Source organism: Gasterosteus aculeatus, chromosome 4 (assembly GCF_964276395.1).
Source record: "Gasterosteus aculeatus chromosome 4, fGasAcu3.hap1.1, whole genome shotgun sequence".
In the NCBI taxonomy this organism is placed as follows: Eukaryota; Metazoa; Chordata; class Actinopteri; order Perciformes; family Gasterosteidae; genus Gasterosteus; species Gasterosteus aculeatus.
In genome coordinates this window covers 3,179,372-3,187,586 of record NC_135691.1, presented here as the reverse complement: position 1 = coordinate 3,187,586, position 8,215 = coordinate 3,179,372, and the positions used below count along the sequence as shown (strand labels likewise).

At 46.1% G+C, this 8,215-nt stretch overlaps 1 long non-coding RNA gene across 2 annotated transcripts; it reads left to right on the top strand.

The window, feature by feature from the left end:
- Positions 1–406: 406 nt before the first annotated feature.
- Positions 407–5,459, top strand: LOC144406295 (uncharacterized). Of its 2 annotated transcripts, XR_013467548.1 has the most exons (3): positions 2,414–2,551; positions 2,628–3,416; positions 3,940–5,459. It is a non-coding gene; the product is annotated as an uncharacterized LOC144406295 (long non-coding RNA). The 2 variants fall into 2 exon arrangements; XR_013467547.1 differs by lacking the exons at positions 2,414–2,551; positions 2,628–3,416 and adding an exon at positions 407–1,267.
- The last annotated feature ends 2,756 nt before the right edge of the window (positions 5,460–8,215 follow it).

Below are 8,215 nucleotides of genomic sequence, written 5' to 3'. Positions count from 1 at the left end.
CACTCACACTCACACACACACACCGGAGCAACAACAAGCTCTCGTGGACATCACAGAGCAATTGAGAAAACAACAAAAGCTTTCACTTAAACACACATACGCAAAGTTTTCAGGAAAAGCATTTGAAAATATGCCCACCACTATGGTGCAAATTCAAGGGAAACTTTTATCGTTTTTGGTTGATTCGGGGGCTACACATTCTGTAATACAACAGAAGTATTTTCCAGGTCAGAAACTTAGTGGAAAACAGGTTTTCTCACAAGGAGCTTCAGGGATGACTATTGTAGAGAGATTTACGGCACCTATGACCAGTACACACACTGACTCAACTGACCCTGAACCAGACATCACAGTAAAACATTCCTTTTTGCTGTCCTCTTGCTGTCCCATTAATCTAATGGGCAGAGACCTCATGTGTTCTTTCGGCATTAGCCTCATCTCCACTCCTACAGGGTTGCAAGTGGTGAGATGCAGAGCCATTGACCAGATGGCAAAGACAGTTATATGTGATCCAATGTTTGTGTACCAGTGGTGGCTTCCGGTTGACTCACAATCAGAACTGTCCCACCTGGCAGCATCACGCGTCCAGCCTGAGGCAGAGTGCATGGATGCTTCATATCTCCACTGCACAGCTCATGTGTCACATGGGCCAGATAAGCAATATGATGCATTATTTCTACAGGATCTGAATGATCAAATTGCATGTATGACATTGTTTTGGTCCACACTTAAATGTGCTGTTTCCGTTTCTCTCACCCCCTCTCAGCAGCACCTCTTTAATGTGGACTCTTCTTTCCCACACATCTCCTTGTCTAAAGCAGCAACAGACCAATGGAGAGATTTGGGACCCTTTGTCGCAGCGTGCGAGGCATTGGCAGATTGGGAGGCTACACCAGATCCACTTGTGATGCGCTCTCCGTCGACAGGCTTCTTTAAACAGCCATTCGCATTTTGCACACCTGCTCTCAGATCTGTTTATGTCATGGATGAAAATAACATATTTTCTGACACACACACTGATACATTTTTGACTAATGTCTCCTCTATTTCTCCTGCCCTCAGTTCTGTTCCAGACACCTTGTGGGCAGCGCATAAATATGACGTGGGACTCATCAAAAAATGTCAACCTGTGGTCATCACTCCTCGATCAGACTTCCGTCCCCACAAACATCAATACCCACTGCGCCAAGAGGCCATTGACGGTATAACACCGGTGTTCAACTCCCTCTTAAAGGCCGGAGTCATTGTTCCATGTCCTGACTCGCCGGTAAGAACACCTATTTTTCCAGTTAAAAAGATCAGAGATGCAGGCAAACCAACTGAGTGGCGCTTCGTGCAGGACCTAAAAGCCGTTAATACAGCCGTCCATGCACGAGCCCCAAATGTTCCCAACCCTTACACCATTATGGCACAGGTTCCACCTGATGCTCGATGGTTTTCCGTGGTTGACCTCTCAAATGCTTTTTTCAGTGTCCCTGTGGACATTGACAGTCAGTTTTGGTTTGCGTTTAATTTCAATGGCAAGCCTTACACTTTCACACGCTTGTGTCAGGGCTACACAGAATCACCTACGATCTACAACGAGGCACTCAGGGAAAGTTTGGAGAGCCTCACTTTGTCTCCAGGAACAGCGCTTTTGCAGTATGTTGATGACTGTTTAATTGCAGCTCCAACACAAAAGCAGTGTGAACAGGACACACTCAAATTGCTTCAACACTTAGCAGCGGAAGGACACAAGGCCAGCCTATCCAAACTACAGTTTGTTTCACAGAACGTTCATTTCCTAGGCCATAACATTTCCGGTGAAGGGAAGACACTATCACCAAAACGCATCGCCTCAATTGTAACACTTCCAAAACCAAAAACCAAGAAACAGATGATGTCATTTTTGGGAATGTGTTCCTACTGTAGGTCATTTATTCCAAATTACTCCCAACTCGAGCAACCTCTGTCCTCATTGATACATGGGAAAAATCTCAGCGCGCATGATAAAATTCAGTGGCTCCCTGCAGCCTCTCAAGCTTTCACGGACATGAAATGCGCGTTACAAGTTCTTCCGACTTTGGGTCTTCCTGATCCTCACAAACCGTTCACACAAACCGTTGACGAACGTTCTGGATGTATGACATCAGTGCTCCTACAATCCCATGGCGATAAACTACGACCAGTAGCTTATTTCTCTGCAAAACTCGATCCGGTAGCAGCAGGCTTACCACAGTGCCTTCGAGCTGTGGCAGCTGCTGAAAAGGCTCTTACAGCCTCTCGTGACATTGTAGGCTATGCTACGCTAACATTATTGGTTCCACATTCGGTTTCACTGATTCTTCTCGAACAGAAGTCGTCTCATTTATCTGCAGCGCGTTACCTTCGATATCACACATGTCTCCTAGACATGCCGAATGTTACAGTAAAACGCTGCAATGTCCTCAATCCTGCATCTCTTCTCCCCACTCCGGAGGATGGAGAGGAGCATAATTGTTTGGCTGAGCTGGAAGCTCAGTGCACACCTCGACCAGACCTCGCAGATACACCTCTGCTCAACAGTGACATGGTAATGTATGTTGACGGATCTGCTACACGGGATCCCCTGACTGGTTCTAATCTTGTGGGTTTCTCTGTTGTTTCAGACTCAGCTGTTCTGTGTTCCGGCCCTCTTCCATGTCACCTCTCAGCCCAAGCAGCAGAATTAATCGCACTAACAGAAGCTTGTAAACTAGCTAAGGATAAAACGACAACCATTCACACTGATTCCAGATACGCTTTTGGCGTGGTTCATGATTTCGGCGCGCTCTGGAGACACAGAAATTTTCTCAAATCGGATGGCAAACCAGTGTTACACCACACTCTGATAGCAGAACTATTGGATGCCATTTTGTTGCCCACAGCTATTGCCGTTTGTAAATGTGCAGCGCACACATCCGGCACAGGCGACATCGCAAAGGGGAATGAGCGAGCAGACTTAGCTGCAAAAGCGGCTGCTAGACGTCCTCTTCCCAAACCATCACGCCCAGTTCCTGCCATGTGTTCTCTTCCCTCCTCTCTTGCAGCCGTGCAGTCCCTCTCTACTTCAGATGAGAGACGTTTTTGGTCCTCCTCAGGCTCCAAATTCATAGACGGCATCTGGTATGGTCCGAATGGTAATCCATGCTTACCTAAACATTTCTTCCCTCACTATGCGAAATTGACTCATGGGTTAGACCATGTGTCAAAAGGGGGAATGTTAAGTATCATTGATGCAACATGGTTCACAAAAGGTTTTGCAGCTTACGCACAAAGGTTCTGCCAAGCATGCATAACATGTGCAACTCACAATGTAGGTCGTTCAGTACAGGTGTCACATCATGCAGCACATCCACCGCCTGCAAGACCATTTGAACATGTAATGATGGATTTTGTGGAACTCTCCCCATCGGAAGGTGAGAAACACTGTCTTGTAATGGTAGACATGTGGTCCAAATGGGTTGAGGTGTTTCCCTCCAGTAAGCAGACTGCCTCCACAGTGGCTAAAGCCTTGATTTCAGAGATCATTCCCCGCTGGGGAATCCCAAGCAAAATTTCTAGCGACAATGGTTCACATTTTGTCAACCAAGCAATCACAGAATTAAGTGCATACCTGGGTATTGACTTAAAAACACACTGCGCATACCACCCATCTAGTGGGGGAGCGGTAGAGAGAGAAAATGGAACATTGAAAACAAAACTGGCCAAATGTTGCACAAACACAGGCCTACCGTGGACAAAAGCACTGCCCTTGGTTCTGATGTACATGCGGATGAGGAAACGAACACGCAGCAACCTAAGCCCATTTGAAATCCTTTTCGCAGTTCCTCCCCATATAGGTGTGGAAGCTCCAGGAACACCATTCCCTTCCACCACAATGTGCGAGAATGACATGTTAACCTATTGCATTCGACTGTCTTCCACTTTGTCTGATGTAAGAAAACAGGTTGTAGCTGCACTTCCAAGAGAAGCAACGGGTCCACTACACCGACTGCAACCAGGTGACTTCGTGGTGGTAAAGGACTTCAGGAGGAAAAGTTGGAAAGCTAAACGGTGGCAGGGTCCATTCCAGATTCTCCTGGTCACCCAAACAGCGGTACCAGCACTGGGCTCAGGCGACCCTACCTCCACAAAAAGTGTCAATCAACCGACACCACCGATCCAGTGACCACGGACGGGCAGTTGACCGACAGACACACAGTGCATTGTGATCTGTGTTGACTGTCTACAACGCGGATGCCTCACAAGAAAGAAGGTTGGCAGACTCCACATCCCAACGTGTACCTGCGGACCAACACAAGAAGAAGAACACGGCCAGGACCCCTCCACATAGACACAGTAGTCGTTTGTGTCACTACGGTTTTTTAGATTTTGTAATCAGCTATCTAAAGAGTGGTTCTCTCTTATCATGGAATGACTCTGACAATAACCCCAACAGTGACTCGGACTCCCTTGACGAGCTGAACACTTACGACCTCGACACGTACGCATAGTGACATAGTGACACACTGTCTGTGTGCATTCCTGGTGTTCTAAATGTTTTTGGTTTCACAGTAGCTTGCTAAAACAATGAGAAATAACATTCTCACAAAAACAGCTTTTACTCTTGCATTTATTAGTATGTAACGTAAATATGATTGATATAATGACCTTTCCACAATATTCTATATCTGTATTGTGTGAAAGGGGATCAAGTTCTGGTATTGTGATTTAAACATGTTCTCATTTCTCTTTTTTATTTCAATACTGTACACATGACATCTGGGGTGTAACGCTCAAATCCTGTGAGAAGGTTTCCAGTCTTTATCTTCTCCTAACAGATTTCTTCCTATTTTCCCATTTCGGAGGGTTTTTTTAGGGAGTTTTTGTTCTGTGGCAGGAAAAGTTTTGTGAGCGATGTCCAGATGTTCAATGTTTTGTGATATTTGATGTGGCAGATTATCAGCTGTTAAATTTTTAGAGTAGTCATTCTATATTGATTGCATAGTTTGTGATTATTATGTAATCAAAAGAGTGGAATGTAATGGGAAAATGATATGTGACCCTTTTAAATGCTTCATTCGTATAACCAGTTTATTAGTTGCAAGTGCTTAGGTCACAAAGGCCCTGACATAAGAACTGATGTCTCCCACTTGGATTAGATGTTTCCAGCGTCATAGCTGTAGAGATTGAACAAAGTGTTTGTTATGTCTATGACCACCTTTGTTTTAGCATGTTGGGAGAGCAAGGATACGGTCAAAGAGCTGACGTGTCTTACATGGATAAGATGTTCCCAGTATCCTGACTGTAGATACTCAACAAGATGGTTAACGGTTTCTGTTGACGCCACCGATATCTAAGTTTAGGTATAAGAACTGCCTCGATGTGTTGGGAGGAAAAAGGAGGTTCTTGACAGTCTACTGACCACGTAGCTGTTGTGACCCTTTTTCCCTTGCAAGGAAATAAACGGAGAAAAGACATACTTGACTCAGAGCCTTTGATTCTTACTTAACGATTGTCTGTGCAAAATCTTCCACCACACTACGCCGCCCACAGATGGGAGGCAGCAGCTCCGGCTCCGCCGGCGGGCCTGCAGTCAGGGCCCGAGTGCCGCCTGGCCCCTTATCGCCAAATCCAAACTGGAACCAGGAGGGAGGAGCAGTTGGAGACACGGAGGAGCGCCGGCGGCGGGTCTCGTGTTTTCCTTCCTCTCTCCAAAAGGCCTGTTGACTCGGAGGTCGGGCGAACGGCAGCCGGATCGCCCCGAGACGTTTACGAGCGCCGGCGATTTATTGCTCTCGTGATTCTGTCATTTCTGGAATTTGTAAAGTGAAAATTCGACTGTAAATTACAGTGTGGTTTTAATTGACAAAAGACATCCAGTGTGGTCCGAACACAGCTCAGGATCTTCCTCCTCTTCATGCAGCCTGAAAAGGAAAAAAAGACGCCATTGTAAAACCGCAAGGCTCTTTTTTTGCAGTGCAAATCATGGAAAACGGATTCTAATTCTAACAGCTAATGAGATGATTGGAAAATTGGCTAAAAGCTAAAATTGATGTTTGTTGTTTTCAGGATCTGAGCTGTTTTGTTTGACATTTGTAAGGACAATTATTTTGTCACTTTATGCAATTCAAGCTTTTTTGGAAGGTTTTAAAACGCGGTTAATTTCAGCATTCAAACAAAATGACTTTGTTAACGAACACTCAGAAGTTAAGCGGTCAAAGTAAATAAGTAAAAGTTTTGTGTCCGGGGTGAAAGTCACGTGTTGTTTTACACTCCCACCCCGTCATCCACCTCCGTGCTGCGTATGTTACATCCCAGGACTTCCAGAGTGACTCATATTGGCTTATAACATTTGGACCTCGTATCTTTCAAACATCAAAATCATTTTGTCACCAAAGCCCGATTCCCCTCAGCTGTCTCTTGATCAACGGCCACGCATCTGGATTTCACAAAGGTTAAAGGGAGTTTGTCGTGGAAGTCGGTCTCTTCCTTCCATGAGTTCACGTCTTCACACACACACACACACACACACACACACACACGGCGTGCAGGCTGTGAGCTGATGCACAGGCATCCTAATGCAAACACACCCCGCTCTGCTTTGCTGTGTGACAGCATCAGGTTAAGAAGAGTAATGACTGAATGAGACCATTTGAACTGTTGATGTTACAAGTCGGCAGACTGCAGGATTTCTACTGGTAGAAAATATAGAAAAGCTCAAACCGGAAAGCCATTTATTCGGGAGGAAGAACTCGTGAGGGGGGAGAAGGTGGTAGTGAGGGAATAAAGAAAAAGGGGAGATATATGAATAGGCAGCGGTTCAAGTGGAAGAGAGAATACTGGGGGATGGGGGTGGGGGTGGCGGGGCAGAAAGGCCTGGCTTTATTATTTCCTAATATGCCTTCCACACTCAGCCAGCCAGCAGAAGAGTCCCGAGACATAATTACATCCCCTCCCCGGGCCGTCTCCCTGTATTAGCGTCTCCTCTAGTTCACTGGCTGCGACAGAGACAAATGAGAGAGTTTTTCCAGCAGATCATTCTCATCCGTTACTGCCAGTTCCGTGTGATAGATCGTCGGAGGCAAAGCGGGGCAATAGATCACGGCGTAAAAGAGACTCACCGGCGTACCCCGGCGGAGCGCAGCTTCACAGATCATCGCCCGCCTAATGCACACGTGGGTTAAGAGTCAAATCCCATTAGTCTCAGTGCGACCGCCCCCCACCACCCTCACCACCCTCACCCCTCCTCCCACCATCTCTCACATCCTTGCCTCCCGATTAAGCTGGATTAAATGGGTGCAATTGACCCCATTGACCCCACAGTGTTGCAGGTCCGCAGGTCACTGCTGCTGTGGTGTGTTTTCAGGAGGCTGCAGATCCCAAAAGAAAAGTGTTGAAGACCAAAATTTGGTTTAATTAATTAATTAAAACTAAAGGGCCTCCGTGTTTAAAACACGTGGGGAAACGGCAACGTTCAGTTCTGAAGGTTCCTCTGGATCCGTCTCCGAGTTGGTAACACACACACATTCACTAAGCGCCGGTGAGCGTCTTAATTAAAATAAACAAAGCTCAGAGAAGTCGTCTGACTTCTCTGTTTATTTTTTTTTTGCCATGCAGCAGTTTCCATTTCAGCTACTTCAGCATTTGTGGCTAATTGATGTTAAATGCGTGCGTTCACATAAGCCTTTGTGCTTCCTGTTGGATTCACTTTGAACAATATCCAATTTATTTGGCCTGCTACAGTTCAGCCCCGTTGTCTTTTCACTGTGAGTTTACCTGAAAGTAAAGGGTGAAGCTTACTTTGCCATTTAAGTCAGTCTGATTCTCAATGCAGTGAGAAATCCAAACTAAAGTAGTCAACGCCCTTCCCTCTGCGAGCCAGCGTCTCGGCCACTTGCTGCAAAAAAATACAGCAGCAGTGGATTTTAATCATGAAATGAACAACAAGAAATGAGCATCCGCGTGGAAATGCGTAGAGCAGAATGTTTGCAGAGGACACGGCTAATGAAATAACTGTGCACACACACACACACACACGGGAGGAATGATTCATGATCCATGTCTCACTGTCTTGTGCGAGTAAACTATTCTTAACACCAGTGTTGACAATGTTAATCCATTGTCAGAGCAGCACAGTGGGCAGTATCAGGTGACACGTGCGTAATGAACATAACGGCAGCTCAGAGCGAGACGGATTGAAGCCGCGTCTCGTTCGTCGAGAGCCGAACGGGGA